The sequence below is a fragment of the Anomaloglossus baeobatrachus genome, unplaced genomic scaffold (genome assembly GCF_048569485.1).
Source record: "Anomaloglossus baeobatrachus isolate aAnoBae1 unplaced genomic scaffold, aAnoBae1.hap1 Scaffold_3842, whole genome shotgun sequence".
Classification (NCBI taxonomy): Eukaryota; Metazoa; Chordata; class Amphibia; order Anura; family Aromobatidae; genus Anomaloglossus; species Anomaloglossus baeobatrachus.
Genome location: NW_027443184.1, coordinates 1 through 24,204, shown reverse-complemented (window position 1 = coordinate 24,204; position 24,204 = coordinate 1). Strand labels below are relative to the sequence as shown.

Here is a 24,204-nt window from a genome sequence, read left to right as displayed (position 1 = left end):
GGTGATGAATGTTTGCAACCTACTGCGAAGCCTCATACCGCAATATAAGGAACGTCAAATACTAAGAAAGGGCGGCCTATGAAAGAATTACTACTTTCAATAAGTACACTTAAACGGCTAATTGGGAATAGAAAAACTGTAAAAAGCCCTCTGAGAAAGCCCCCCTCTAACCTTTGATAGTAAGCTTTTCTGTAGTCTGCCTGTTGATGTATTTTCCGTTTGAACTGTGCACAACATGAAGAGACGGAACACTGGCGGCTTGTCACAATGCCCCCCGATGACATCACAATAGCGCTGCTGCCTAGAAAACAAGCTGCGCAGAAGAAGTTGTTCTTTGGGTGGGAGGGTGGGCTAGTGGAAGGAGGGGGCAATCTCTTTTTTTCCCGGGTGGTAGGGGGATGACAGGAGAAGGGAAGCGGGTGGTGAGAAAGGTACAGAGGGCAGGGTTTGGGGGCTGGGAAGGAAAGGGAAAAGATTAGGGTTTGGGGATGATGAAAGGGCTTTCTACGGGTAAGGATGGCAAAGGGTGGCAGTGACGGAAAGTCAGGCAACCTGTCCTGTCCGTCTTTTTGTATCGTGAATTGGAAAGACTGCAAGGGGGAGGGGAGTTGCTTGCGCCCTAAAGGAGGAGTTATTCAGATTCATTGCAGTGGGCGGCGGCTGCAAAACGCACCATTCTTCTTGTTTTTGCTCTGCAAAGCAGCCTTTTCAAGGGTTGGCTTGGGTGACAAAATGTCTTGTGTAGGCGTGGGTTTGTCTCCCTCTCGCTCTCTCTCCCTAAGATGTGTCCGGCATAGGCCAGGGTGCCACTCGAGGCCCAAACCAATTCTGGTTATCGCTTCTCGGCCTTTTGGCTAAGATCAAGTGTAGTATCTGTTCTTATCAGTTTAATATCTGATACGTCCCCTATCTGGGGACCATATATTAAATGGATTTTTAGAACAGGGAGATGGAAAAAGAGCTTGCTCTGTCCACTCCACGCATTGACCTGGTATTGCAGTACCTCCAGGAACGGTGCACCCCTTCTTAACCCAGTTTCCAAAAGCAGAACTCAATTCACCTGATTCATATTAGCCCGATTTAATGAATTGGAAGAAAGCATACGTCTTCATATGCACCTCAATTTGGCCCATTCACTTTTCACACTTCCTCCTTTTGTTTTTTATCTTTCACACTTTTGACTTTCTTTATTCATCCAAATAGCAAACTCATCACCACTCAACCTGACCAACTCGGCTATGTCCCCGTGCTGCAGTTCTCTGTCTTATCTAGATCATTTGCAATTGAATGGAATAGATCCCTTTTGGACAAAGTGGATTCACCTGCTGCTGCAGTGACCACAGGTGTGATAAGATCTAGAATTGGCATCTGGTGCGATCTCTCCGCTTCCACTCCAAAGAAAGTTACCTGTTTATTCCTATCATGCATTGGTTTTTGGGGTTTTCTTTGAGTAATGATGATCTCTTTAGTAGTCTGTTGGCGCCCTCTCCTGGAGGAATAGTTTGCTTGCTCTTGGACATTCTAAAAGAGAGGTCATGATAGACATTGAGCTTCTGAGCTCAATTGGGGACAGTCATGGGTGATGAATGTTTGCAACCTACTGCGAAGCCTCATACCGCAATATAAGGAACGTCAAATACTAAGAAAGGGCGGCCTATGAAAGAATTACTACTTTCAATAAGTACACTTAAACGGCTAATTGGGAATAGAAAAACTGTAAAAAGCCCTCTGAGAAAGCCCCCCTCTAACCTTTGATAGTAAGCTTTTCTGTAGTCTGCCTGTTGATGTATTTTCCGTTTGAACTGTGCACAACATGAAGAGACGGAACACTGGCGGCTTGTCACAATGCCCCCCGATGACATCACAATAGCGCTGCTGCCTAGAAAACAAGCTGCGCAGAAGAAGTTGTTCTTTGGGTGGGAGGGTGGGCTAGTGGAAGGAGGGGGCAATCTCTTTTTTTCCCGGGTGGTAGGGGGATGACAGGAGAAGGGAAGCGGGTGGTGAGAAAGGTACAGAGGGCAGGGTTTGGGGGCTGGGAAGGAAAGGGAAAAGATTAGGGTTTGGGGATGATGAAAGGGCTTTCTACGGGTAAGGATGGCAAAGGGTGGCAGTGACGGAAAGTCAGGCAACCTGTCCTGTCCGTCTTTTTGTATCGTGAATTGGAAAGACTGCAAGGGGGAGGGGAGTTGCTTGCGCCCTAAAGGAGGAGTTATTCAGATTCATTGCAGTGGGCGGCGGCTGCAAAACGCGCCATTCTTCTTGTTTTTGCTCTGCAAAGCAGCCTTTTCAAGGGTTGGCTTGGGTGACAAAATGTCTTGTGTAGGCGTGGGTTTGTCTCCCTCTCGCTCTCTCTCCCTAAGATGTGTCCGGCATAGGCCAGGGTGCCACTCGAGGCCCAAACCAATTCTGGTTATCGCTTCTCGGCCTTTTGGCTAAGATCAAGTGTAGTATCTGTTCTTATCAGTTTAATATCTGATACGTCCCCTATCTGGGGACCATATATTAAATGGATTTTTAGAACAGGGAGATGGAAAAAGAGCTTGCTCTGTCCACTCCACGCATTGACCTGGTATTGCAGTACCTCCAGGAACGGTGCACCCCTTCTTAACCCAGTTTCCAAAAGCAGAACTCAATTCACCTGATTCATATTAGCCCGATTTAATGAATTGGAAGAAAGCATACGTCTTCATATGCACCTCAATTTGGCCCATTCACTTTTCACACTTCCTCCTTTTGTTTTTTATCTTTCACACTTTTGACTTTCTTTATTCATCCAAATAGCAAACTCATCACCACTCAACCTGACCAACTCGGCTATGTCCCCGTGCTGCAGTTCTCTGTCTTATCTAGATCATTTGCAATTGAATGGAATAGATCCCTTTTGGACAAAGTGGATTCACCTGCTGCTGCAGTGACCACAGGTGTGATAAGATCTAGAATTGGCATCTGGTGCGATCTCTCCGCTTCCACTCCAAAGAAAGTTACCTGTTTATTCCTATCATGCATTGGTTTTTGGGGTTTTCTTTGAGTAATGATGATCTCTTTAGTAGTCTGTTGGCGCCCTCTCCTGGAGGAATAGTTTGCTTGCTCTTGGACATTCTAAAAGAGAGGTCATGATAGACATTGAGCTTCTGAGCTCAATTGGGGACAGTCATGGGTGATGAATGTTTGCAACCTACTGCGAAGCCTCATACCGCAATATAAGGAACGTCAAATACTAAGAAAGGGCGGCCTATGAAAGAATTACTACTTTCAATAAGTACACTTAAACGGCTAATTGGGAATAGAAAAACTGTAAAAAGCCCTCTGAGAAAGCCCCCCTCTAACCTTTGATAGTAAGCTTTTCTGTAGTCTGCCTGTTGATGTATTTTCCGTTTGAACTGTGCACAACATGAAGAGACGGAACACTGGCGGCTTGTCACAATGCCCCCCGATGACATCACAATAGCGCTGCTGCCTAGAAAACAAGCTGCGCAGAAGAAGTTGTTCTTTGGGTGGGAGGGTGGGCTAGTGGAAGGAGGGGGCAATCTCTTTTTTTCCCGGGTGGTAGGGGGATGACAGGAGAAGGGAAGCGGGTGGTGAGAAAGGTACAGAGGGCAGGGTTTGGGGGCTGGGAAGGAAAGGGAAAAGATTAGGGTTTGGGGATGATGAAAGGGCTTTCTACGGGTAAGGATGGCAAAGGGTGGCAGTGACGGAAAGTCAGGCAACCTGTCCTGTCCGTCTTTTTGTATCGTGAATTGGAAAGACTGCAAGGGGGAGGGGAGTTGCTTGCGCCCTAAAGGAGGAGTTATTCAGATTCATTGCAGTGGGCGGCGGCTGCAAAACGCGCCATTCTTCTTGTTTTTGCTCTGCAAAGCAGCCTTTTCAAGGGTTGGCTTGGGTGACAAAATGTCTTGTGTAGGCGTGGGTTTGTCTCCCTCTCGCTCTCTCTCCCTAAGATGTGTCCGGCATAGGCCAGGGTGCCACTCGAGGCCCAAACCAATTCTGGTTATCGCTTCTCGGCCTTTTGGCTAAGATCAAGTGTAGTATCTGTTCTTATCAGTTTAATATCTGATACGTCCCCTATCTGGGGACCATATATTAAATGGATTTTTAGAACAGGGAGATGGAAAAAGAGCTTGCTCTGTCCACTCCACGCATTGACCTGGTATTGCAGTACCTCCAGGAACGGTGCACCCCTTCTTAACCCAGTTTCCAAAAGCAGAACTCAATTCACCTGATTCATATTAGCCCGATTTAATGAATTGGAAGAAAGCATACGTCTTCATATGCACCTCAATTTGGCCCATTCACTTTTCACACTTCCTCCTTTTGTTTTTTATCTTTCACACTTTTGACTTTCTTTATTCATCCAAATAGCAAACTCATCACCACTCAACCTGACCAACTCGGCTATGTCCCCGTGCTGCAGTTCTCTGTCTTATCTAGATCATTTGCAATTGAATGGAATAGATCCCTTTTGGACAAAGTGGATTCACCTGCTGCTGCAGTGACCACAGGTGTGATAAGATCTAGAATTGGCATCTGGTGCGATCTCTCCGCTTCCACTCCAAAGAAAGTTACCTGTTTATTCCTATCATGCATTGGTTTTTGGGGTTTTCTTTGAGTAATGATGATCTCTTTAGTAGTCTGTTGGCGCCCTCTCCTGGAGGAATAGTTTGCTTGCTCTTGGACATTCTAAAAGAGAGGTCATGATAGACATTGAGCTTCTGAGCTCAATTGGGGACAGTCATGGGTGATGAATGTTTGCAACCTACTGCGAAGCCTCATACCGCAATATAAGGAACGTCAAATACTAAGAAAGGGCGGCCTATGAAAGAATTACTACTTTCAATAAGTACACTTAAACGGCTAATTGGGAATAGAAAAACTGTAAAAAGCCCTCTGAGAAAGCCCCCCTCTAACCTTTGATAGTAAGCTTTTCTGTAGTCTGCCTGTTGATGTATTTTCCGTTTGAACTGTGCACAACATGAAGAGACGGAACACTGGCGGCTTGTCACAATGCCCCCCGATGACATCACAATAGCGCTGCTGCCTAGAAAACAAGCTGCGCAGAAGAAGTTGTTCTTTGGGTGGGAGGGTGGGCTAGTGGAAGGAGGGGGCAATCTCTTTTTTTCCCGGGTGGTAGGGGGATGACAGGAGAAGGGAAGCGGGTGGTGAGAAAGGTACAGAGGGCAGGGTTTGGGGGCTGGGAAGGAAAGGGAAAAGATTAGGGTTTGGGGATGATGAAAGGGCTTTCTACGGGTAAGGATGGCAAAGGGTGGCAGTGACGGAAAGTCAGGCAACCTGTCCTGTCCGTCTTTTTGTATCGTGAATTGGAAAGACTGCAAGGGGGAGGGGAGTTGCTTGCGCCCTAAAGGAGGAGTTATTCAGATTCATTGCAGTGGGCGGCGGCTGCAAAACGCACCATTCTTCTTGTTTTTGCTCTGCAAAGCAGCCTTTTCAAGGGTTGGCTTGGGTGACAAAATGTCTTGTGTAGGCGTGGGTTTGTCTCCCTCTCGCTCTCTCTCCCTAAGATGTGTCCGGCATAGGCCAGGGTGCCACTCGAGGCCCAAACCAATTCTGGTTATCGCTTCTCGGCCTTTTGGCTAAGATCAAGTGTAGTATCTGTTCTTATCAGTTTAATATCTGATACGTCCCCTATCTGGGGACCATATATTAAATGGATTTTTAGAACAGGGAGATGGAAAAAGAGCTTGCTCTGTCCACTCCACGCATTGACCTGGTATTGCAGTACCTCCAGGAACGGTGCACCCCTTCTTAACCCAGTTTCCAAAAGCAGAACTCAATTCACCTGATTCATATTAGCCCGATTTAATGAATTGGAAGAAAGCATACGTCTTCATATGCACCTCAATTTGGCCCATTCACTTTTCACACTTCCTCCTTTTGTTTTTTATCTTTCACACTTTTGACTTTCTTTATTCATCCAAATAGCAAACTCATCACCACTCAACCTGACCAACTCGGCTATGTCCCCGTGCTGCAGTTCTCTGTCTTATCTAGATCATTTGCAATTGAATGGAATAGATCCCTTTTGGACAAAGTGGATTCACCTGCTGCTGCAGTGACCACAGGTGTGATAAGATCTAGAATTGGCATCTGGTGCGATCTCTCCGCTTCCACTCCAAAGAAAGTTACCTGTTTATTCCTATCATGCATTGGTTTTTGGGGTTTTCTTTGAGTAATGATGATCTCTTTAGTAGTCTGTTGGCGCCCTCTCCTGGAGGAATAGTTTGCTTGCTCTTGGACATTCTAAAAGAGAGGTCATGATAGACATTGAGCTTCTGAGCTCAATTGGGGACAGTCATGGGTGATGAATGTTTGCAACCTACTGCGAAGCCTCATACCGCAATATAAGGAACGTCAAATACTAAGAAAGGGCGGCCTATGAAAGAATTACTACTTTCAATAAGTACACTTAAACGGCTAATTGGGAATAGAAAAACTGTAAAAAGCCCTCTGAGAAAGCCCCCCTCTAACCTTTGATAGTAAGCTTTTCTGTAGTCTGCCTGTTGATGTATTTTCCGTTTGAACTGTGCACAACATGAAGAGACGGAACACTGGCGGCTTGTCACAATGCCCCCCGATGACATCACAATAGCGCTGCTGCCTAGAAAACAAGCTGCGCAGAAGAAGTTGTTCTTTGGGTGGGAGGGTGGGCTAGTGGAAGGAGGGGGCAATCTCTTTTTTTCCCGGGTGGTAGGGGGATGACAGGAGAAGGGAAGCGGGTGGTGAGAAAGGTACAGAGGGCAGGGTTTGGGGGCTGGGAAGGAAAGGGAAAAGATTAGGGTTTGGGGATGATGAAAGGGCTTTCTACGGGTAAGGATGGCAAAGGGTGGCAGTGACGGAAAGTCAGGCAACCTGTCCTGTCCGTCTTTTTGTATCGTGAATTGGAAAGACTGCAAGGGGGAGGGGAGTTGCTTGCGCCCTAAAGGAGGAGTTATTCAGATTCATTGCAGTGGGCGGCGGCTGCAAAACGCACCATTCTTCTTGTTTTTGCTCTGCAAAGCAGCCTTTTCAAGGGTTGGCTTGGGTGACAAAATGTCTTGTGTAGGCGTGGGTTTGTCTCCCTCTCGCTCTCTCTCCCTAAGATGTGTCCGGCATAGGCCAGGGTGCCACTCGAGGCCCAAACCAATTCTGGTTATCGCTTCTCGGCCTTTTGGCTAAGATCAAGTGTAGTATCTGTTCTTATCAGTTTAATATCTGATACGTCCCCTATCTGGGGACCATATATTAAATGGATTTTTAGAACAGGGAGATGGAAAAAGAGCTTGCTCTGTCCACTCCACGCATTGACCTGGTATTGCAGTACCTCCAGGAACGGTGCACCCCTTCTTAACCCAGTTTCCAAAAGCAGAACTCAATTCACCTGATTCATATTAGCCCGATTTAATGAATTGGAAGAAAGCATACGTCTTCATATGCACCTCAATTTGGCCCATTCACTTTTCACACTTCCTCCTTTTGTTTTTTATCTTTCACACTTTTGACTTTCTTTATTCATCCAAATAGCAAACTCATCACCACTCAACCTGACCAACTCGGCTATGTCCCCGTGCTGCAGTTCTCTGTCTTATCTAGATCATTTGCAATTGAATGGAATAGATCCCTTTTGGACAAAGTGGATTCACCTGCTGCTGCAGTGACCACAGGTGTGATAAGATCTAGAATTGGCATCTGGTGCGATCTCTCCGCTTCCACTCCAAAGAAAGTTACCTGTTTATTCCTATCATGCATTGGTTTTTGGGGTTTTCTTTGAGTAATGATGATCTCTTTAGTAGTCTGTTGGCGCCCTCTCCTGGAGGAATAGTTTGCTTGCTCTTGGACATTCTAAAAGAGAGGTCATGATAGACATTGAGCTTCTGAGCTCAATTGGGGACAGTCATGGGTGATGAATGTTTGCAACCTACTGCGAAGCCTCATACCGCAATATAAGGAACGTCAAATACTAAGAAAGGGCGGCCTATGAAAGAATTACTACTTTCAATAAGTACACTTAAACGGCTAATTGGGAATAGAAAAACTGTAAAAAGCCCTCTGAGAAAGCCCCCCTCTAACCTTTGATAGTAAGCTTTTCTGTAGTCTGCCTGTTGATGTATTTTCCGTTTGAACTGTGCACAACATGAAGAGACGGAACACTGGCGGCTTGTCACAATGCCCCCCGATGACATCACAATAGCGCTGCTGCCTAGAAAACAAGCTGCGCAGAAGAAGTTGTTCTTTGGGTGGGAGGGTGGGCTAGTGGAAGGAGGGGGCAATCTCTTTTTTTCCCGGGTGGTAGGGGGATGACAGGAGAAGGGAAGCGGGTGGTGAGAAAGGTACAGAGGGCAGGGTTTGGGGGCTGGGAAGGAAAGGGAAAAGATTAGGGTTTGGGGATGATGAAAGGGCTTTCTACGGGTAAGGATGGCAAAGGGTGGCAGTGACGGAAAGTCAGGCAACCTGTCCTGTCCGTCTTTTTGTATCGTGAATTGGAAAGACTGCAAGGGGGAGGGGAGTTGCTTGCGCCCTAAAGGAGGAGTTATTCAGATTCATTGCAGTGGGCGGCGGCTGCAAAACGCACCATTCTTCTTGTTTTTGCTCTGCAAAGCAGCCTTTTCAAGGGTTGGCTTGGGTGACAAAATGTCTTGTGTAGGCGTGGGTTTGTCTCCCTCTCGCTCTCTCTCCCTAAGATGTGTCCGGCATAGGCCAGGGTGCCACTCGAGGCCCAAACCAATTCTGGTTATCGCTTCTCGGCCTTTTGGCTAAGATCAAGTGTAGTATCTGTTCTTATCAGTTTAATATCTGATACGTCCCCTATCTGGGGACCATATATTAAATGGATTTTTAGAACAGGGAGATGGAAAAAGAGCTTGCTCTGTCCACTCCACGCATTGACCTGGTATTGCAGTACCTCCAGGAACGGTGCACCCCTTCTTAACCCAGTTTCCAAAAGCAGAACTCAATTCACCTGATTCATATTAGCCCGATTTAATGAATTGGAAGAAAGCATACGTCTTCATATGCACCTCAATTTGGCCCATTCACTTTTCACACTTCCTCCTTTTGTTTTTTATCTTTCACACTTTTGACTTTCTTTATTCATCCAAATAGCAAACTCATCACCACTCAACCTGACCAACTCGGCTATGTCCCCGTGCTGCAGTTCTCTGTCTTATCTAGATCATTTGCAATTGAATGGAATAGATCCCTTTTGGACAAAGTGGATTCACCTGCTGCTGCAGTGACCACAGGTGTGATAAGATCTAGAATTGGCATCTGGTGCGATCTCTCCGCTTCCACTCCAAAGAAAGTTACCTGTTTATTCCTATCATGCATTGGTTTTTGGGGTTTTCTTTGAGTAATGATGATCTCTTTAGTAGTCTGTTGGCGCCCTCTCCTGGAGGAATAGTTTGCTTGCTCTTGGACATTCTAAAAGAGAGGTCATGATAGACATTGAGCTTCTGAGCTCAATTGGGGACAGTCATGGGTGATGAATGTTTGCAACCTACTGCGAAGCCTCATACCGCAATATAAGGAACGTCAAATACTAAGAAAGGGCGGCCTATGAAAGAATTACTACTTTCAATAAGTACACTTAAACGGCTAATTGGGAATAGAAAAACTGTAAAAAGCCCTCTGAGAAAGCCCCCCTCTAACCTTTGATAGTAAGCTTTTCTGTAGTCTGCCTGTTGATGTATTTTCCGTTTGAACTGTGCACAACATGAAGAGACGGAACACTGGCGGCTTGTCACAATGCCCCCCGATGACATCACAATAGCGCTGCTGCCTAGAAAACAAGCTGCGCAGAAGAAGTTGTTCTTTGGGTGGGAGGGTGGGCTAGTGGAAGGAGGGGGCAATCTCTTTTTTTCCCGGGTGGTAGGGGGATGACAGGAGAAGGGAAGCGGGTGGTGAGAAAGGTACAGAGGGCAGGGTTTGGGGGCTGGGAAGGAAAGGGAAAAGATTAGGGTTTGGGGATGATGAAAGGGCTTTCTACGGGTAAGGATGGCAAAGGGTGGCAGTGACGGAAAGTCAGGCAACCTGTCCTGTCCGTCTTTTTGTATCGTGAATTGGAAAGACTGCAAGGGGGAGGGGAGTTGCTTGCGCCCTAAAGGAGGAGTTATTCAGATTCATTGCAGTGGGCGGCGGCTGCAAAACGCACCATTCTTCTTGTTTTTGCTCTGCAAAGCAGCCTTTTCAAGGGTTGGCTTGGGTGACAAAATGTCTTGTGTAGGCGTGGGTTTGTCTCCCTCTCGCTCTCTCTCCCTAAGATGTGTCCGGCATAGGCCAGGGTGCCACTCGAGGCCCAAACCAATTCTGGTTATCGCTTCTCGGCCTTTTGGCTAAGATCAAGTGTAGTATCTGTTCTTATCAGTTTAATATCTGATACGTCCCCTATCTGGGGACCATATATTAAATGGATTTTTAGAACAGGGAGATGGAAAAAGAGCTTGCTCTGTCCACTCCACGCATTGACCTGGTATTGCAGTACCTCCAGGAACGGTGCACCCCTTCTTAACCCAGTTTCCAAAAGCAGAACTCAATTCACCTGATTCATATTAGCCCGATTTAATGAATTGGAAGAAAGCATACGTCTTCATATGCACCTCAATTTGGCCCATTCACTTTTCACACTTCCTCCTTTTGTTTTTTATCTTTCACACTTTTGACTTTCTTTATTCATCCAAATAGCAAACTCATCACCACTCAACCTGACCAACTCGGCTATGTCCCCGTGCTGCAGTTCTCTGTCTTATCTAGATCATTTGCAATTGAATGGAATAGATCCCTTTTGGACAAAGTGGATTCACCTGCTGCTGCAGTGACCACAGGTGTGATAAGATCTAGAATTGGCATCTGGTGCGATCTCTCCGCTTCCACTCCAAAGAAAGTTACCTGTTTATTCCTATCATGCATTGGTTTTTGGGGTTTTCTTTGAGTAATGATGATCTCTTTAGTAGTCTGTTGGCGCCCTCTCCTGGAGGAATAGTTTGCTTGCTCTTGGACATTCTAAAAGAGAGGTCATGATAGACATTGAGCTTCTGAGCTCAATTGGGGACAGTCATGGGTGATGAATGTTTGCAACCTACTGCGAAGCCTCATACCGCAATATAAGGAACGTCAAATACTAAGAAAGGGCGGCCTATGAAAGAATTACTACTTTCAATAAGTACACTTAAACGGCTAATTGGGAATAGAAAAACTGTAAAAAGCCCTCTGAGAAAGCCCCCCTCTAACCTTTGATAGTAAGCTTTTCTGTAGTCTGCCTGTTGATGTATTTTCCGTTTGAACTGTGCACAACATGAAGAGACGGAACACTGGCGGCTTGTCACAATGCCCCCCGATGACATCACAATAGCGCTGCTGCCTAGAAAACAAGCTGCGCAGAAGAAGTTGTTCTTTGGGTGGGAGGGTGGGCTAGTGGAAGGAGGGGGCAATCTCTTTTTTTCCCGGGTGGTAGGGGGATGACAGGAGAAGGGAAGCGGGTGGTGAGAAAGGTACAGAGGGCAGGGTTTGGGGGCTGGGAAGGAAAGGGAAAAGATTAGGGTTTGGGGATGATGAAAGGGCTTTCTACGGGTAAGGATGGCAAAGGGTGGCAGTGACGGAAAGTCAGGCAACCTGTCCTGTCCGTCTTTTTGTATCGTGAATTGGAAAGACTGCAAGGGGGAGGGGAGTTGCTTGCGCCCTAAAGGAGGAGTTATTCAGATTCATTGCAGTGGGCGGCGGCTGCAAAACGCACCATTCTTCTTGTTTTTGCTCTGCAAAGCAGCCTTTTCAAGGGTTGGCTTGGGTGACAAAATGTCTTGTGTAGGCGTGGGTTTGTCTCCCTCTCGCTCTCTCTCCCTAAGATGTGTCCGGCATAGGCCAGGGTGCCACTCGAGGCCCAAACCAATTCTGGTTATCGCTTCTCGGCCTTTTGGCTAAGATCAAGTGTAGTATCTGTTCTTATCAGTTTAATATCTGATACGTCCCCTATCTGGGGACCATATATTAAATGGATTTTTAGAACAGGGAGATGGAAAAAGAGCTTGCTCTGTCCACTCCACGCATTGACCTGGTATTGCAGTACCTCCAGGAACGGTGCACCCCTTCTTAACCCAGTTTCCAAAAGCAGAACTCAATTCACCTGATTCATATTAGCCCGATTTAATGAATTGGAAGAAAGCATACGTCTTCATATGCACCTCAATTTGGCCCATTCACTTTTCACACTTCCTCCTTTTGTTTTTTATCTTTCACACTTTTGACTTTCTTTATTCATCCAAATAGCAAACTCATCACCACTCAACCTGACCAACTCGGCTATGTCCCCGTGCTGCAGTTCTCTGTCTTATCTAGATCATTTGCAATTGAATGGAATAGATCCCTTTTGGACAAAGTGGATTCACCTGCTGCTGCAGTGACCACAGGTGTGATAAGATCTAGAATTGGCATCTGGTGCGATCTCTCCGCTTCCACTCCAAAGAAAGTTACCTGTTTATTCCTATCATGCATTGGTTTTTGGGGTTTTCTTTGAGTAATGATGATCTCTTTAGTAGTCTGTTGGCGCCCTCTCCTGGAGGAATAGTTTGCTTGCTCTTGGACATTCTAAAAGAGAGGTCATGATAGACATTGAGCTTCTGAGCTCAATTGGGGACAGTCATGGGTGATGAATGTTTGCAACCTACTGCGAAGCCTCATACCGCAATATAAGGAACGTCAAATACTAAGAAAGGGCGGCCTATGAAAGAATTACTACTTTCAATAAGTACACTTAAACGGCTAATTGGGAATAGAAAAACTGTAAAAAGCCCTCTGAGAAAGCCCCCCTCTAACCTTTGATAGTAAGCTTTTCTGTAGTCTGCCTGTTGATGTATTTTCCGTTTGAACTGTGCACAACATGAAGAGACGGAACACTGGCGGCTTGTCACAATGCCCCCCGATGACATCACAATAGCGCTGCTGCCTAGAAAACAAGCTGCGCAGAAGAAGTTGTTCTTTGGGTGGGAGGGTGGGCTAGTGGAAGGAGGGGGCAATCTCTTTTTTTCCCGGGTGGTAGGGAGATGACAGGAGAAGGGAAGCGGGTGGTGAGAAAGGTACAGAGGGCAGGGTTTGGGGGCTGGGAAGGAAAGGGAAAAGATTAGGGTTTGGGGATGATGAAAGGGCTTTCTACGGGTAAGGATGGCAAAGGGTGGCAGTGACGGAAAGTCAGGCAACCTGTCCTGTCCGTCTTTTTGTATCGTGAATTGGAAAGACTGCAAGGGGGAGGGGAGTTGCTTGCGCCCTAAAGGAGGAGTTATTCAGATTCATTGCAGTGGGCGGCGGCTGCAAAACGCACCATTCTTCTTGTTTTTGCTCTGCAAAGCAGCCTTTTCAAGGGTTGGCTTGGGTGACAAAATGTCTTGTGTAGGCGTGGGTTTGTCTCCCTCTCGCTCTCTCTCCCTAAGATGTGTCCGGCATAGGCCAGGGTGCCACTCGAGGCCCAAACCAATTCTGGTTATCGCTTCTCGGCCTTTTGGCTAAGATCAAGTGTAGTATCTGTTCTTATCCCGGTTGGAGGTCCGGGTCAGCTTCGGCTGAGAAACCAACACCCGGTTGGAGGTCTGGGTCAGCTTCGGCTGAGAAACCAACACCCGGTTGGAGGTCCGGGTCAGCTTCGGCTGAGAAACCAACACCCGGTTGGAGGTCCGGTTAGCCTTGGGCTGAGAAACCAACACCGGTTGACGGTCCGGGCAGTTTCGGCTGCGAAACCAACAACTAGTAGCTCTCTACTCCACTTGGGTAAGATGCCTGGGTGGACGCTGGGAGCAACGACAAGGCTCAACCAGGCTTCGGCTTGGGGGAGCACCGAAGATCCCTGACCCTTGCTGTGGCCTTCTGGCTCGGAGGGACGGGGTTGATTTTTGGGGACCCTCTCCTCACGGAGGGGTCCACACGAATCCTAGCCTTTGCACTGTTTTTGGTGTGACTTCGGTCATGCATTTTTTGCGGTGCTTTGGAAAGCTTCATTAAATCAAAAATCTGTTCTTATCAGTTTAATATCTGATACGTCCCCTATCTGGGGACCATATATTAAATGGATTTTTAGAACAGGGAGATGGAAAAAGAGCTTGCTCTGTCCACTCCACGCATTGACCTGGTATTGCAGTACCTCCAGGAACGGTGCACCCCTTCTTAACCCAGTTTCCAAAAGCAGAACTCAATTCACCTGATTCATATTAGCCCGATTTAATGAATTGGAAGAAAGCATACGTCTTCATATGCACCTCAATTTGGCCCATTCACTTTTCACACTTCCTCCTTTTGTTTTTTATCTTTCACACTTTTGACTTTCTTTATTCATCCAAATAGCAAACTCATCACCACTCAACCTGACCAACTCGGCTATGTCCCCGTGCTGCAGTTCTCTGTCTTATCTAGATCATTTGCAATTGAATGGAATAGATCCCTTTTGGACAAAGTGGATTCACCTGCTGCTGCAGTGACCACAGGTGTGATAAGATCTAGAATTGGCATCTGGTGCGATCTCTCCGCTTCCACTCCAAAGAAAGTTACCTGTTTATTCCTATCATGCATTGGTTTTTGGGGTTTTCTTTGAGTAATGATGATCTCTTTAGTAGTCTGTTGGCGCCCTCTCCTGGAGGAATAGTTTGCTTGCTCTTGGACATTCTAAAAGAGAGGTCATGATAGACATTGAGCTTCTGAGCTCAATTGGGGACAGTCATGGGTGATGAATGTTTGCAACCTACTGCGAAGCCTCATACCGCAATATAAGGAACGTCAAATACTAAGAAAGGGCGGCCTATGAAAGAATTACTACTTTCAATAAGTACACTTAAACGGCTAATTGGGAATAGAAAAACTGTAAAAAGCCCTCTGAGAAAGCCCCCCTCTAACCTTTGATAGTAAGCTTTTCTGTAGTCTGCCTGTTGATGTATTTTCCGTTTGAACTGTGCACAACATGAAGAGACGGAACACTGGCGGCTTGTCACAATGCCCCCCGATGACATCACAATAGCGCTGCTGCCTAGAAAACAAGCTGCGCAGAAGAAGTTGTTCTTTGGGTGGGAGGGTGGGCTAGTGGAAGGAGGGGGCAATCTCTTTTTTTCCCGGGTGGTAGGGGGATGACAGGAGAAGGGAAGCGGGTGGTGAGAAAGGTACAGAGGGCAGGGTTTGGGGGCTGGGAAGGAAAGGGAAAAGATTAGGGTTTGGGGATGATGAAAGGGCTTTCTACGGGTAAGGATGGCAAAGGGTGGCAGTGACGGAAAGTCAGGCAACCTGTCCTGTCCGTCTTTTTGTATCGTGAATTGGAAAGACTGCAAGGGGGAGGGGAGTTGCTTGCGCCCTAAAGGAGGAGTTATTCAGATTCATTGCAGTGGGCGGCGGCTGCAAAACGCACCATTCTTCTTGTTTTTGCTCTGCAAAGCAGCCTTTTCAAGGGTTGGCTTGGGTGACAAAATGTCTTGTGTAGGCGTGGGTTTGTCTCCCTCTCGCTCTCTCTCCCTAAGATGTGTCCGGCATAGGCCAGGGTGCCACTCGAGGCCCAAACCAATTCTGGTTATCGCTTCTCGGCCTTTTGGCTAAGATCAAGTGTAGTATCTGTTCTTATCAGTTTAATATCTGATACGTCCCCTATCTGGGGACCATATATTAAATGGATTTTTAGAACAGGGAGATGGAAAAAGAGCTTGCTCTGTCCACTCCACGCATTGACCTGGTATTGCAGTACCTCCAGGAACGGTGCACCCCTTCTTAACCCAGTTTCCAAAAGCAGAACTCAATTCACCTGATTCATATTAGCCCGATTTAATGAATTGGAAGAAAGCATACGTCTTCATATGCACCTCAATTTGGCCCATTCACTTTTCACACTTCCTCCTTTTGTTTTTTATCTTTCACACTTTTGACTTTCTTTATTCATCCAAATAGCAAACTCATCACCACTCAACCTGACCAACTCGGCTATGTCCCCGTGCTGCAGTTCTCTGTCTTATCTAGATCATTTGCAATTGAATGGAATAGATCCCTTTTGGACAAAGTGGATTCACCTGCTGCTGCAGTGACCACAGGTGTGATAAGATCTAGAATTGGCATCTGGTGCGATCTCTCCGCTTCCACTCCAAAGAAAGTTACCTGTTTATTCCTATCATGCATTGGTTTTTGGGGTTTTCTTTGAGTAATGATGATCTCTTTAGTAGTCTGTTGGCGCCCTCTCCTGGAGGAATAGTTTGCTTGCTCTTGGACATTCTAAAAGAGAGGTCATGATAGACATTGAGCTTCTGAGCTCAATTGGGGACAGTCATGGGTGATGAATGTTTGCAACCTACTGCGAAGCCTCATACCGCAATATAAGGAACGTCAAATACTAAGAAAGGGCGGCCTATGAAAGAATTACTACTTTCAATAAGTACACTTAAACGGCTAATTGGGAATAGAAAAACTGTAAAAAGCCCTCTGAGAAAGCCCCCCTCTAACCTTTGATAGTAAGCTTTTCTGTAGTCTGCCTGTTGATGTATTTTCCGTTTGAACTGTGCACAACATGAAGAGACGGAACACTGGCGGCTTGTCACAATGCCCCCCGATGACATCACAATAGCGCTGCTGCCTAGAAAACAAGCTGCGCAGAAGAAGTTGTTCTTTGGGTGGGAGGGTGGGCTAGTGGAAGGAGGGGGCAATCTCTTTTTTTCCCGGGTGGTAGGGGGATGACAGGAGAAGGGAAGCGGGTGGTGAGAAAGGTACAGAGGGCAGGGTTTGGGGGCTGGGAAGGAAAGGGAAAAGATTAGGGTTTGGGGATGATGAAAGGGCTTTCTACGGGTAAGGATGGCAAAGGGTGGCAGTGACGGAAAGTCAGGCAACCTGTCCTGTCCGTCTTTTTGTATCGTGAATTGGAAAGACTGCAAGGGGGAGGGGAGTTGCTTGCGCCCTAAAGGAGGAGTTATTCAGATTCATTGCAGTGGGCGGCGGCTGCAAAACGCACCATTCTTCTTGTTTTTGCTCTGCAAAGCAGCCTTTTCAAGGGTTGGCTTGGGTGACAAAATGTCTTGTGTAGGCGTGGGTTTGTCTCCCTCTCGCTCTCTCTCCCTAAGATGTGTCCGGCATAGGCCAGGGTGCCACTCGAGGCCCAAACCAATTCTGGTTATCGCTTCTCGGCCTTTTGGCTAAGATCAAGTGTAGTATCTGTTCTTATCAGTTTAATATCTGATACGTCCCCTATCTGGGGACCATATATTAAATGGATTTTTAGAACAGGGAGATGGAAAAAGAGCTTGCTCTGTCCACTCCACGCATTGACCTGGTATTGCAGTACCTCCAGGAACGGTGCACCCCTTCTTAACCCAGTTTCCAAAAGCAGAACTCAATTCACCTGATTCATATTAGGCCCGATTTAATGAATTGGAAGAAAGCATACGTCTTCATATGCACCTCAATTTGGCCCATTCACTTTTCACACTTCCTCCTTTTGTTTTTTATCTTTCACACTTTTGACTTTCTTTATTCATCCAAATAGCAAACTCATCACCACTCAACCTGACCAACTCGGCTATGTCCCCGTGCTGCAGTTCTCTGTCTTATCTAGATCATTTGCAATTGAATGGAATAGATCCCTTTTGGACAAAGTGGATTCACCTGCTGCTGCAGTGACCACAGGTGTGATAAGATCTAGAATTGGCATCTGGTGCGATCTCTCCGCTTCCACTCCAAAGAAAGTTACCTGTTTATTCCTATCATGCATTGGTTTTTGGGGTTTTCTTTGAGTAATGATGATCTCTTTAGTAGTCTGTTGGCGCCCTCTCCTGGAGGAATAGTTTGCTTGCTCTTGGACATTCTAAAAGAGAGGTCATGATAGACATTGAGCTTCTGAGCTCAATTGGGGACAGTCATGGGTGATGAATGTTTGCAACCTACTGCGAAGCCTCATACCGCAATATAAGGAACGTCAAATACTAAGAAAGGGCGGCCTATGAAAGAATTACTACTTTCAATAAGTACACTTAAACGGCTAATTGGGAATAGAAAAACTGTAAAAAGCCTCTGAGAAAGCCCCCCTCTAACCTTTGATAGTAAGCTTTTCTGTAGTCTGCCTGTTGATGTATTTTCCGTTTGAACTGTGCACAACATGAAGAGACGGAACACTGGCGGCTTGTCACAATGCCCCCCGATGACATCACAATAGCGCTGCTGCCTAGAAAACAAGCTGCGCAGAAGAAGTTGTTCTTTGGGTGGGAGGGTGGGCTAGTGGAAGGAGGGGGCAATCTCTTTTTTTCCCGGGTGGTAGGGGGATGACAGGAGAAGGGAAGCGGGTGGTGAGAAAGGTACAGAGGGCAGGGTTTGGGGGCTGGGAAGGAAAGGGAAAAGATTAGGGTTTGGGGATGATGAAAGGGCTTTCTACGGGTAAGGATGGCAAAGGGTGGCAGTGACGGAAAGTCAGGCAACCTGTCCTGTCCGTCTTTTTGTATCGTGAATTGGAAAGACTGCAAGGGGGAGGGGAGTTGCTTGCGCCCTAAAGGAGGAGTTATTCAGATTCATTGCAGTGGGCGGCGGCTGCAAAACGCACCATTCTTCTTGTTTTTGCTCTGCAAAGCAGCCTTTTCAAGGGTTGGCTTGGGTGACAAAATGTCTTGTGTAGGCGTGGGTTTGTCTCCCTCTCGCTCTCTCTCCCTAAGATGTGTCCGGCATAGGCCAGGGTGCCACTCGAGGCCCAAACCAATTCTGGTTATCGCTTCTCGGCCTTTTGGCTAAGATCAAGTGTAGTATCTGTTCTTATCAGTTTAATATCTGATACGTCCCCTATCTGGGGACCATATATTAAATGGATTTTTAGAACAGGGAGATGGAAAAAAGAGCTTGCTCTGTCCACTCCACGCATTGACCTGGTATTGCAGTACCTCCAGGAACGGTGCACCCCTTCTTAACCCAGTTTCCAAAAGCAGAACTCAATTCACCTGATTCATATTAGCCCGATTTAATGAATTGGAAGAAAGCATACGTCTTCATATGCACCTCAATTTGGCCCATTCACTTTTCACACTTCCTCCTTTTGTTTTTTATCTTTCACACTTTTGACTTTCTTTATTCATCCAAATAGCAAACTCATCACCACTCAACCTGACCAACTCGGCTATGTCCCCGTGCTGCAGTTCTCTGTCTTATCTAGATCATTTGCAATTGAATGGAATAGATCCCTTTTGGACAAAGTGGATTCACCTGCTGCTGCAGTGACCACAGGTGTGATAAGATCTAGAATTGGCATCTGGTGCGATCTCTCCGCTTCCACTCCAAAGAAAGTTACCTGTTTATTCCTATCATGCATTGGTTTTTGGGGTTTTCTTTGAGTAATGATGATCTCTTTAGTAGTCTGTTGGCGCCCTCTCCTGGAGGAATAGTTTGCTTGCTCTTGGACATTCTAAAAGAGAGGTCATGATAGACATTGAGCTTCTGAGCTCAATTGGGGACAGTCATGGGTGATGAATGTTTGCAACCTACTGCGAAGCCTCATACCGCAATATAAGGAACGTCAAATACTAAGAAAGGGCGGCCTATGAAAGAATTACTACTTTCAATAAGTACACTTAAACGGCTAATTGGGAATAGAAAAACTGTAAAAAGCCCTCTGAGAAAGCCCCCCTCTAACCTTTGATAGTAAGCTTTTCTGTAGTCTGCCTGTTGATGTATTTTCCGTTTGAACTGTGCACAACATGAAGAGACGGAACACTGGCGGCTTGTCACAATGCCCCCCGATGACATCACAATAGCGCTGCTGCCTAGAAAACAAGCTGCGCAGAAGAAGTTGTTCTTTGGGTGGGAGGGTGGGCTAGTGGAAGGAGGGGGCAATCTCTTTTTTTCCCGGGTGGTAGGGGGATGACAGGAGAAGGGAAGCGGGTGGTGAGAAAGGTACAGAGGGCAGGGTTTGGGGGCTGGGAAGGAAAGGGAAAAGATTAGGGTTTGGGGATGATGAAAGGGCTTTCTACGGGTAAGGATGGCAAAGGGTGGCAGTGACGGAAAGTCAGGCAACCTGTCCTGTCCGTCTTTTTGTATCGTGAATTGGAAAGACTGCAAGGGGGAGGGGAGTTGCTTGCGCCCTAAAGGAGGAGTTATTCAGATTCATTGCAGTGGGCGGCGGCTGCAAAACGCACCATTCTTCTTGTTTTTGCTCTGCAAAGCAGCCTTTTCAAGGGTTGGCTTGGGTGACAAAATGTCTTGTGTAGGCGTGGGTTTGTCTCCCTCTCGCTCTCTCTCCCTAAGATGTGTCCGGCATAGGCCAGGGTGCCACTCGAGGCCCAAACCAATTCTGGTTATCGCTTCTCGGCCTTTTGGCTAAGATCAAGTGTAGTATCTGTTCTTATCAGTTTAATATCTGATACGTCCCCTATCTGGGGACCATATATTAAATGGATTTTTAGAACAGGGAGATGGAAAAAGAGCTTGCTCTGTCCACTCCACGCATTGACCTGGTATTGCAGTACCTCCAGGAACGGTGCACCCCTTCTTAACCCAGTTTCCAAAAGCAGAACTCAATTCACCTGATTCATATTAGCCCGATTTAATGAATTGGAAGAAAGCATACGTCTTCATATGCACCTCAATTTGGCCCATTCACTTTTCACACTTCCTCCTTTTGTTTTTTATCTTTCACACTTTTGACTTTCTTTATTCATCCAAATAGCAAACTCATCACCACTCAACCTGACCAACTCGGCTATGTCCCCGTGCTGCAGTTCTCTGTCTTATCTAGATCATTTGCAATTGAATGGAATAGATCCCTTTTGGACAAAGTGGATTCACCTGCTGCTGCAGTGACCACAGGTGTGATAAGATCTAGAATTGGCATCTGGTGCGATCTCTCCGCTTCCACTCCAAAGAAAGTTACCTGTTTATTCCTATCATGCATTGGTTTTTGGGGTTTTCTTTGAGTAATGATGATCTCTTTAGTAGTCTGTTGGCGCCCTCTCCTGGAGGAATAGTTTGCTTGCTCTTGGACATTCTAAAAGAGAGGTCATGATAGACATTGAGCTTCTGAGCTCAATTGGGGACAGTCATGGGTGATGAATGTTTGCAACCTACTGCGAAGCCTCATACCGCAATATAAGGAACGTCAAATACTAAGAAAGGGCGGCCTATGAAAGAATTACTACTTTCAATAAGTACACTTAAACGGCTAATTGGGAATAGAAAAACTGTAAAAAGCCCTCTGAGAAAGCCCCCCTCTAACCTTTGATAGTAAGCTTTTCTGTAGTCTGCCTGTTGATGTATTTTCCGTTTGAACTGTGCACAACATGAAGAGACGGAACACTGGCGGCTTGTCACAATGCCCCCCGATGACATCACAATAGCGCTGCTGCCTAGAAAACAAGCTGCGCAGAAGAAGTTGTTCTTTGGGTGGGAGGGTGGGCTAGTGGAAGGAGGGGGCAATCTCTTTTTTTCCCGGGTGGTAGGGGGATGACAGGAGAAGGGAAGCGGGTGGTGAGAAAGGTACAGAGGGCAGGGTTTGGGGCTGGGAAGGAAAGGGAAAAGATTAGGGTTTGGGGATGATGAAAGGGCTTTCTACGGGTAAGGATGGCAAAGGGTGGCAGTGACGGAAAGTCAGGCAACCTGTCCTGTCCGTCTTTTTGTATCGTGAATTGGAAAGACTGCAAGGGGGAGGGGAGTTGCTTGCGCCCTAAAGGAGGAGTTATTCAGATTCATTGCAGTGGGCGGCGGCTGCAAAACGCACCATTCTTCTTGTTTTTGCTCTGCAAAGCAGCCTTTTCAAGGGTTGGCTTGGGTGACAAAATGTCTTGTGTAGGCGTGGGTTTGTCTCCCTCTCGCTCTCTCTCCCTAAGATGTGTCCGGCATAGGCCAGGGTGCCACTCGAGGCCCAAACCAATTCTGGTTATCGCTTCTCGGCCTTTTGGCTAAGATCAAGTGTAGTATCTGTTCTTATCAGTTTAATATCTGATACGTCCCCTATCTGGGGACCATATATTAAATGGATTTTTAGAACAGGGAGATGGAAAAAGAGCTTGCTCTGTCCACTCCACGCATTGACCTGGTATTGCAGTACCTCCAGGAACGGTGCACCCCTTCTTAACCCAGTTTCCAAAAGCAGAACTCAATTCACCTGATTCATATTAGCCCGATTTAATGAATTGGAAGAAAGCATACGTCTTCATATGCACCTCAATTTGGCCCATTCACTTTTCACACTTCCTCCTTTTGTTTTTTATCTTTCACACTTTTGACTTTCTTTATTCATCCAAATAGCAAACTCATCACCACTCAACCTGACCAACTCGGCTATGTCCCCGTGCTGCAGTTCTCTGTCTTATCTAGATCATTTGCAATTGAATGGAATAGATCCCTTTTGGACAAAGTGGATTCACCTGCTGCTGCAGTGACCACAGGTGTGATAAGATCTAGAATTGGCATCTGGTGCGATCTCTCCGCTTCCACTCCAAAGAAAGTTACCTGTTTATTCCTATCATGCATTGGTTTTTGGGGTTTTCTTTGAGTAATGATGATCTCTTTAGTAGTCTGTTGGCGCCCTCTCCTGGAGGAATAGTTTGCTTGCTCTTGGACATTCTAAAAGAGAGGTCATGATAGACATTGAGCTTCTGAGCTCAATTGGGGACAGTCATGGGTGATGAATGTTTGCAACCTACTGCGAAGCCTCATACCGCAATATAAGGAACGTCAAATACTAAGAAAGGGGCGGCCTATGAAAGAATTACTACTTTCAATAAGTACACTTAAACGGCTAATTGGGAATAGAAAAACTGTAAAAAGCCCTCTGAGAAAGCCCCCCTCTAACCTTTGATAGTAAGCTTTTCTGTAGTCTGCCTGTTGATGTATTTTCCGTTTGAACTGTGCACAACATGAAGAGACGGAACACTGGCGGCTTGTCACAATGCCCCCCGATGACATCACAATAGCGCTGCTGCCTAGAAAACAAGCTGCGCAGAAGAAGTTGTTCTTTGGGTGGGAGGGTGGGCTAGTGGAAGGAGGGGGCAATCTCTTTTTTTCCGGGTGGTAGGGGGATGACAGGAGAAGGGAAGCGGGTGGTGAGAAAGGTACAGAGGGCAGGGTTTGGGGGCTGGGAAGGAAAGGGAAAAGATTAGGGTTTGGGGATGATGAAAGGGCTTTCTACGGGTAAGGATGGCAAAGGGTGGCAGTGACGGAAAGTCAGGCAACCTGTCCTGTCCGTCTTTTTGTATCGTGAATTGGAAAGACTGCAAGGGGAGGGGAGTTGCTTGCGCCCTAAAGGAGGAGTTATTCAGATTCATTGCAGTGGGCGGCGGCTGCAAAACGCACCATTCTTCTTGTTTTTGCTCTGCAAAGCAGCCTTTTCAAGGGTTGGCTTGGGTGACAAAATGTCTTGTGTAGGCGTGGGTTTGTCTCCCTCTCGCTCTCTCTCCCTAAGATGTGTCCGGCATAGGCCAGGGTGCCACTCGAGGCCCAAACCAATTCTGGTTATCGCTTCTCGGCCTTTTGGCTAAGATCAAGTGTAGTATCTGTTCTTATCAGTTTAATATCTGATACGTCCCCTATCTGGGGACCATATATTAAATGGATTTTTAGAACAGGGAGATGGAAAAAGAGCTTGCTCTGTCCACTCCACGCATTGACCTGGTATTGCAGTACCTCCAGGAACGGTGCACCCCTTCTTAACCAGTTTCCAAAAGCAGAACTCAATTCACCTGATTCATATTAGCCCGATTTAATGAATTGGAAGAAAGCATACGTCTTCATATGCACCTCAATTTGGCCCATTCACTTTTCACACTTCCTCCTTTTGTTTTTTATCTTTCACACTTTGACTTTCTTTATTCATCCAAATAGCAAACTCATCACCACTCAACCTGACCAACTCGGCTATGTCCCCGTGCTGCAGTTCTCTGTCTTATCTAGATCATTTGCAATTGAATGGAATAGATCCCTTTTGGACAAAGTGGATTCACCTGCTGCTGCAGTGACCACAGGTGTGATAAGATCTAGAATTGGCATCTGGTGCGATCTCTCCGCTTCCACTCCAAAGAAAGTTACCTGTTTATTCCTATCATGCATTGGTTTTTGGGGTTTTCTTTGAGTAATGATGATCTCTTTAGTAGTCTGTTGGCGCCCTCTCCTGGAGGAATAGTTTGCTTGCTCTTGGACATTCTAAAAGAGAGGTCATGATAGACATTGAGCTTCTGAGCTCAATTGGGGACAGTCATGGGTGATGAATGTTTGCAACCTACTGCGAAGCCTCATACCGCAAATAAAAAAATA

At 46.4% G+C, this 24,204-nt stretch overlaps 15 non-coding genes and 1 pseudogene across 15 annotated transcripts; all 16 read left to right on the top strand.

Annotated features, from left to right (window-relative positions):
* Positions 1 to 834: 834 nt before the first annotated feature.
* Positions 835 to 1,025, top strand: LOC142275625 (U2 spliceosomal RNA). The gene has a single exon (XR_012739254.1). It is a non-coding gene; the product is annotated as a U2 spliceosomal RNA (small nuclear RNA).
* Positions 1,026 to 2,412: 1,387 nt separating this feature from the next.
* On the top strand, positions 2,413 to 2,603 carry LOC142275624 (U2 spliceosomal RNA). Its single transcript, XR_012739253.1, has one exon. It is a non-coding gene; the product is annotated as a U2 spliceosomal RNA (small nuclear RNA).
* A 1,387-nt stretch (positions 2,604 to 3,990) lies between these two features.
* Positions 3,991 to 4,181, top strand: LOC142275623 (U2 spliceosomal RNA). The gene has a single exon (XR_012739252.1). It is a non-coding gene; the product is annotated as a U2 spliceosomal RNA (small nuclear RNA).
* A 1,387-nt stretch (positions 4,182 to 5,568) lies between these two features.
* LOC142275622 (U2 spliceosomal RNA) lies at positions 5,569 to 5,759 on the top strand. Its single transcript, XR_012739251.1, has one exon. It is a non-coding gene; the product is annotated as a U2 spliceosomal RNA (small nuclear RNA).
* Positions 5,760 to 7,146: 1,387 nt separating this feature from the next.
* LOC142275620 (U2 spliceosomal RNA) lies at positions 7,147 to 7,337 on the top strand. Its single transcript, XR_012739250.1, has one exon. It is a non-coding gene; the product is annotated as a U2 spliceosomal RNA (small nuclear RNA).
* A 1,387-nt stretch (positions 7,338 to 8,724) lies between these two features.
* On the top strand, positions 8,725 to 8,915 carry LOC142275619 (U2 spliceosomal RNA). Its single transcript, XR_012739249.1, has one exon. It is a non-coding gene; the product is annotated as a U2 spliceosomal RNA (small nuclear RNA).
* Positions 8,916 to 10,302: 1,387 nt separating this feature from the next.
* LOC142275618 (U2 spliceosomal RNA) lies at positions 10,303 to 10,493 on the top strand. Its single transcript, XR_012739248.1, has one exon. It is a non-coding gene; the product is annotated as a U2 spliceosomal RNA (small nuclear RNA).
* Positions 10,494 to 11,880: 1,387 nt separating this feature from the next.
* Positions 11,881 to 12,071, top strand: LOC142275617 (U2 spliceosomal RNA). The gene has a single exon (XR_012739247.1). It is a non-coding gene; the product is annotated as a U2 spliceosomal RNA (small nuclear RNA).
* A 1,387-nt stretch (positions 12,072 to 13,458) lies between these two features.
* Positions 13,459 to 13,552, top strand: LOC142275642 (U2 spliceosomal RNA; annotated as a pseudogene).
* A 387-nt stretch (positions 13,553 to 13,939) lies between these two features.
* Positions 13,940 to 14,132, top strand: LOC142275639 (U2 spliceosomal RNA). The gene has a single exon (XR_012739267.1). It is a non-coding gene; the product is annotated as a U2 spliceosomal RNA (small nuclear RNA).
* A 1,387-nt stretch (positions 14,133 to 15,519) lies between these two features.
* On the top strand, positions 15,520 to 15,710 carry LOC142275645 (U2 spliceosomal RNA). Its single transcript, XR_012739271.1, has one exon. It is a non-coding gene; the product is annotated as a U2 spliceosomal RNA (small nuclear RNA).
* Positions 15,711 to 17,097: 1,387 nt separating this feature from the next.
* LOC142275644 (U2 spliceosomal RNA) lies at positions 17,098 to 17,288 on the top strand. The gene has a single exon (XR_012739270.1). It is a non-coding gene; the product is annotated as a U2 spliceosomal RNA (small nuclear RNA).
* Positions 17,289 to 18,675: 1,387 nt separating this feature from the next.
* Positions 18,676 to 18,867, top strand: LOC142275638 (U2 spliceosomal RNA). The gene has a single exon (XR_012739266.1). It is a non-coding gene; the product is annotated as a U2 spliceosomal RNA (small nuclear RNA).
* Positions 18,868 to 20,254: 1,387 nt separating this feature from the next.
* On the top strand, positions 20,255 to 20,445 carry LOC142275640 (U2 spliceosomal RNA). The gene has a single exon (XR_012739268.1). It is a non-coding gene; the product is annotated as a U2 spliceosomal RNA (small nuclear RNA).
* A 1,386-nt stretch (positions 20,446 to 21,831) lies between these two features.
* On the top strand, positions 21,832 to 22,022 carry LOC142275628 (U2 spliceosomal RNA). The gene has a single exon (XR_012739257.1). It is a non-coding gene; the product is annotated as a U2 spliceosomal RNA (small nuclear RNA).
* Positions 22,023 to 23,408: 1,386 nt separating this feature from the next.
* Positions 23,409 to 23,599, top strand: LOC142275616 (U2 spliceosomal RNA). Its single transcript, XR_012739246.1, has one exon. It is a non-coding gene; the product is annotated as a U2 spliceosomal RNA (small nuclear RNA).
* The last annotated feature ends 605 nt before the right edge of the window (positions 23,600 to 24,204 follow it).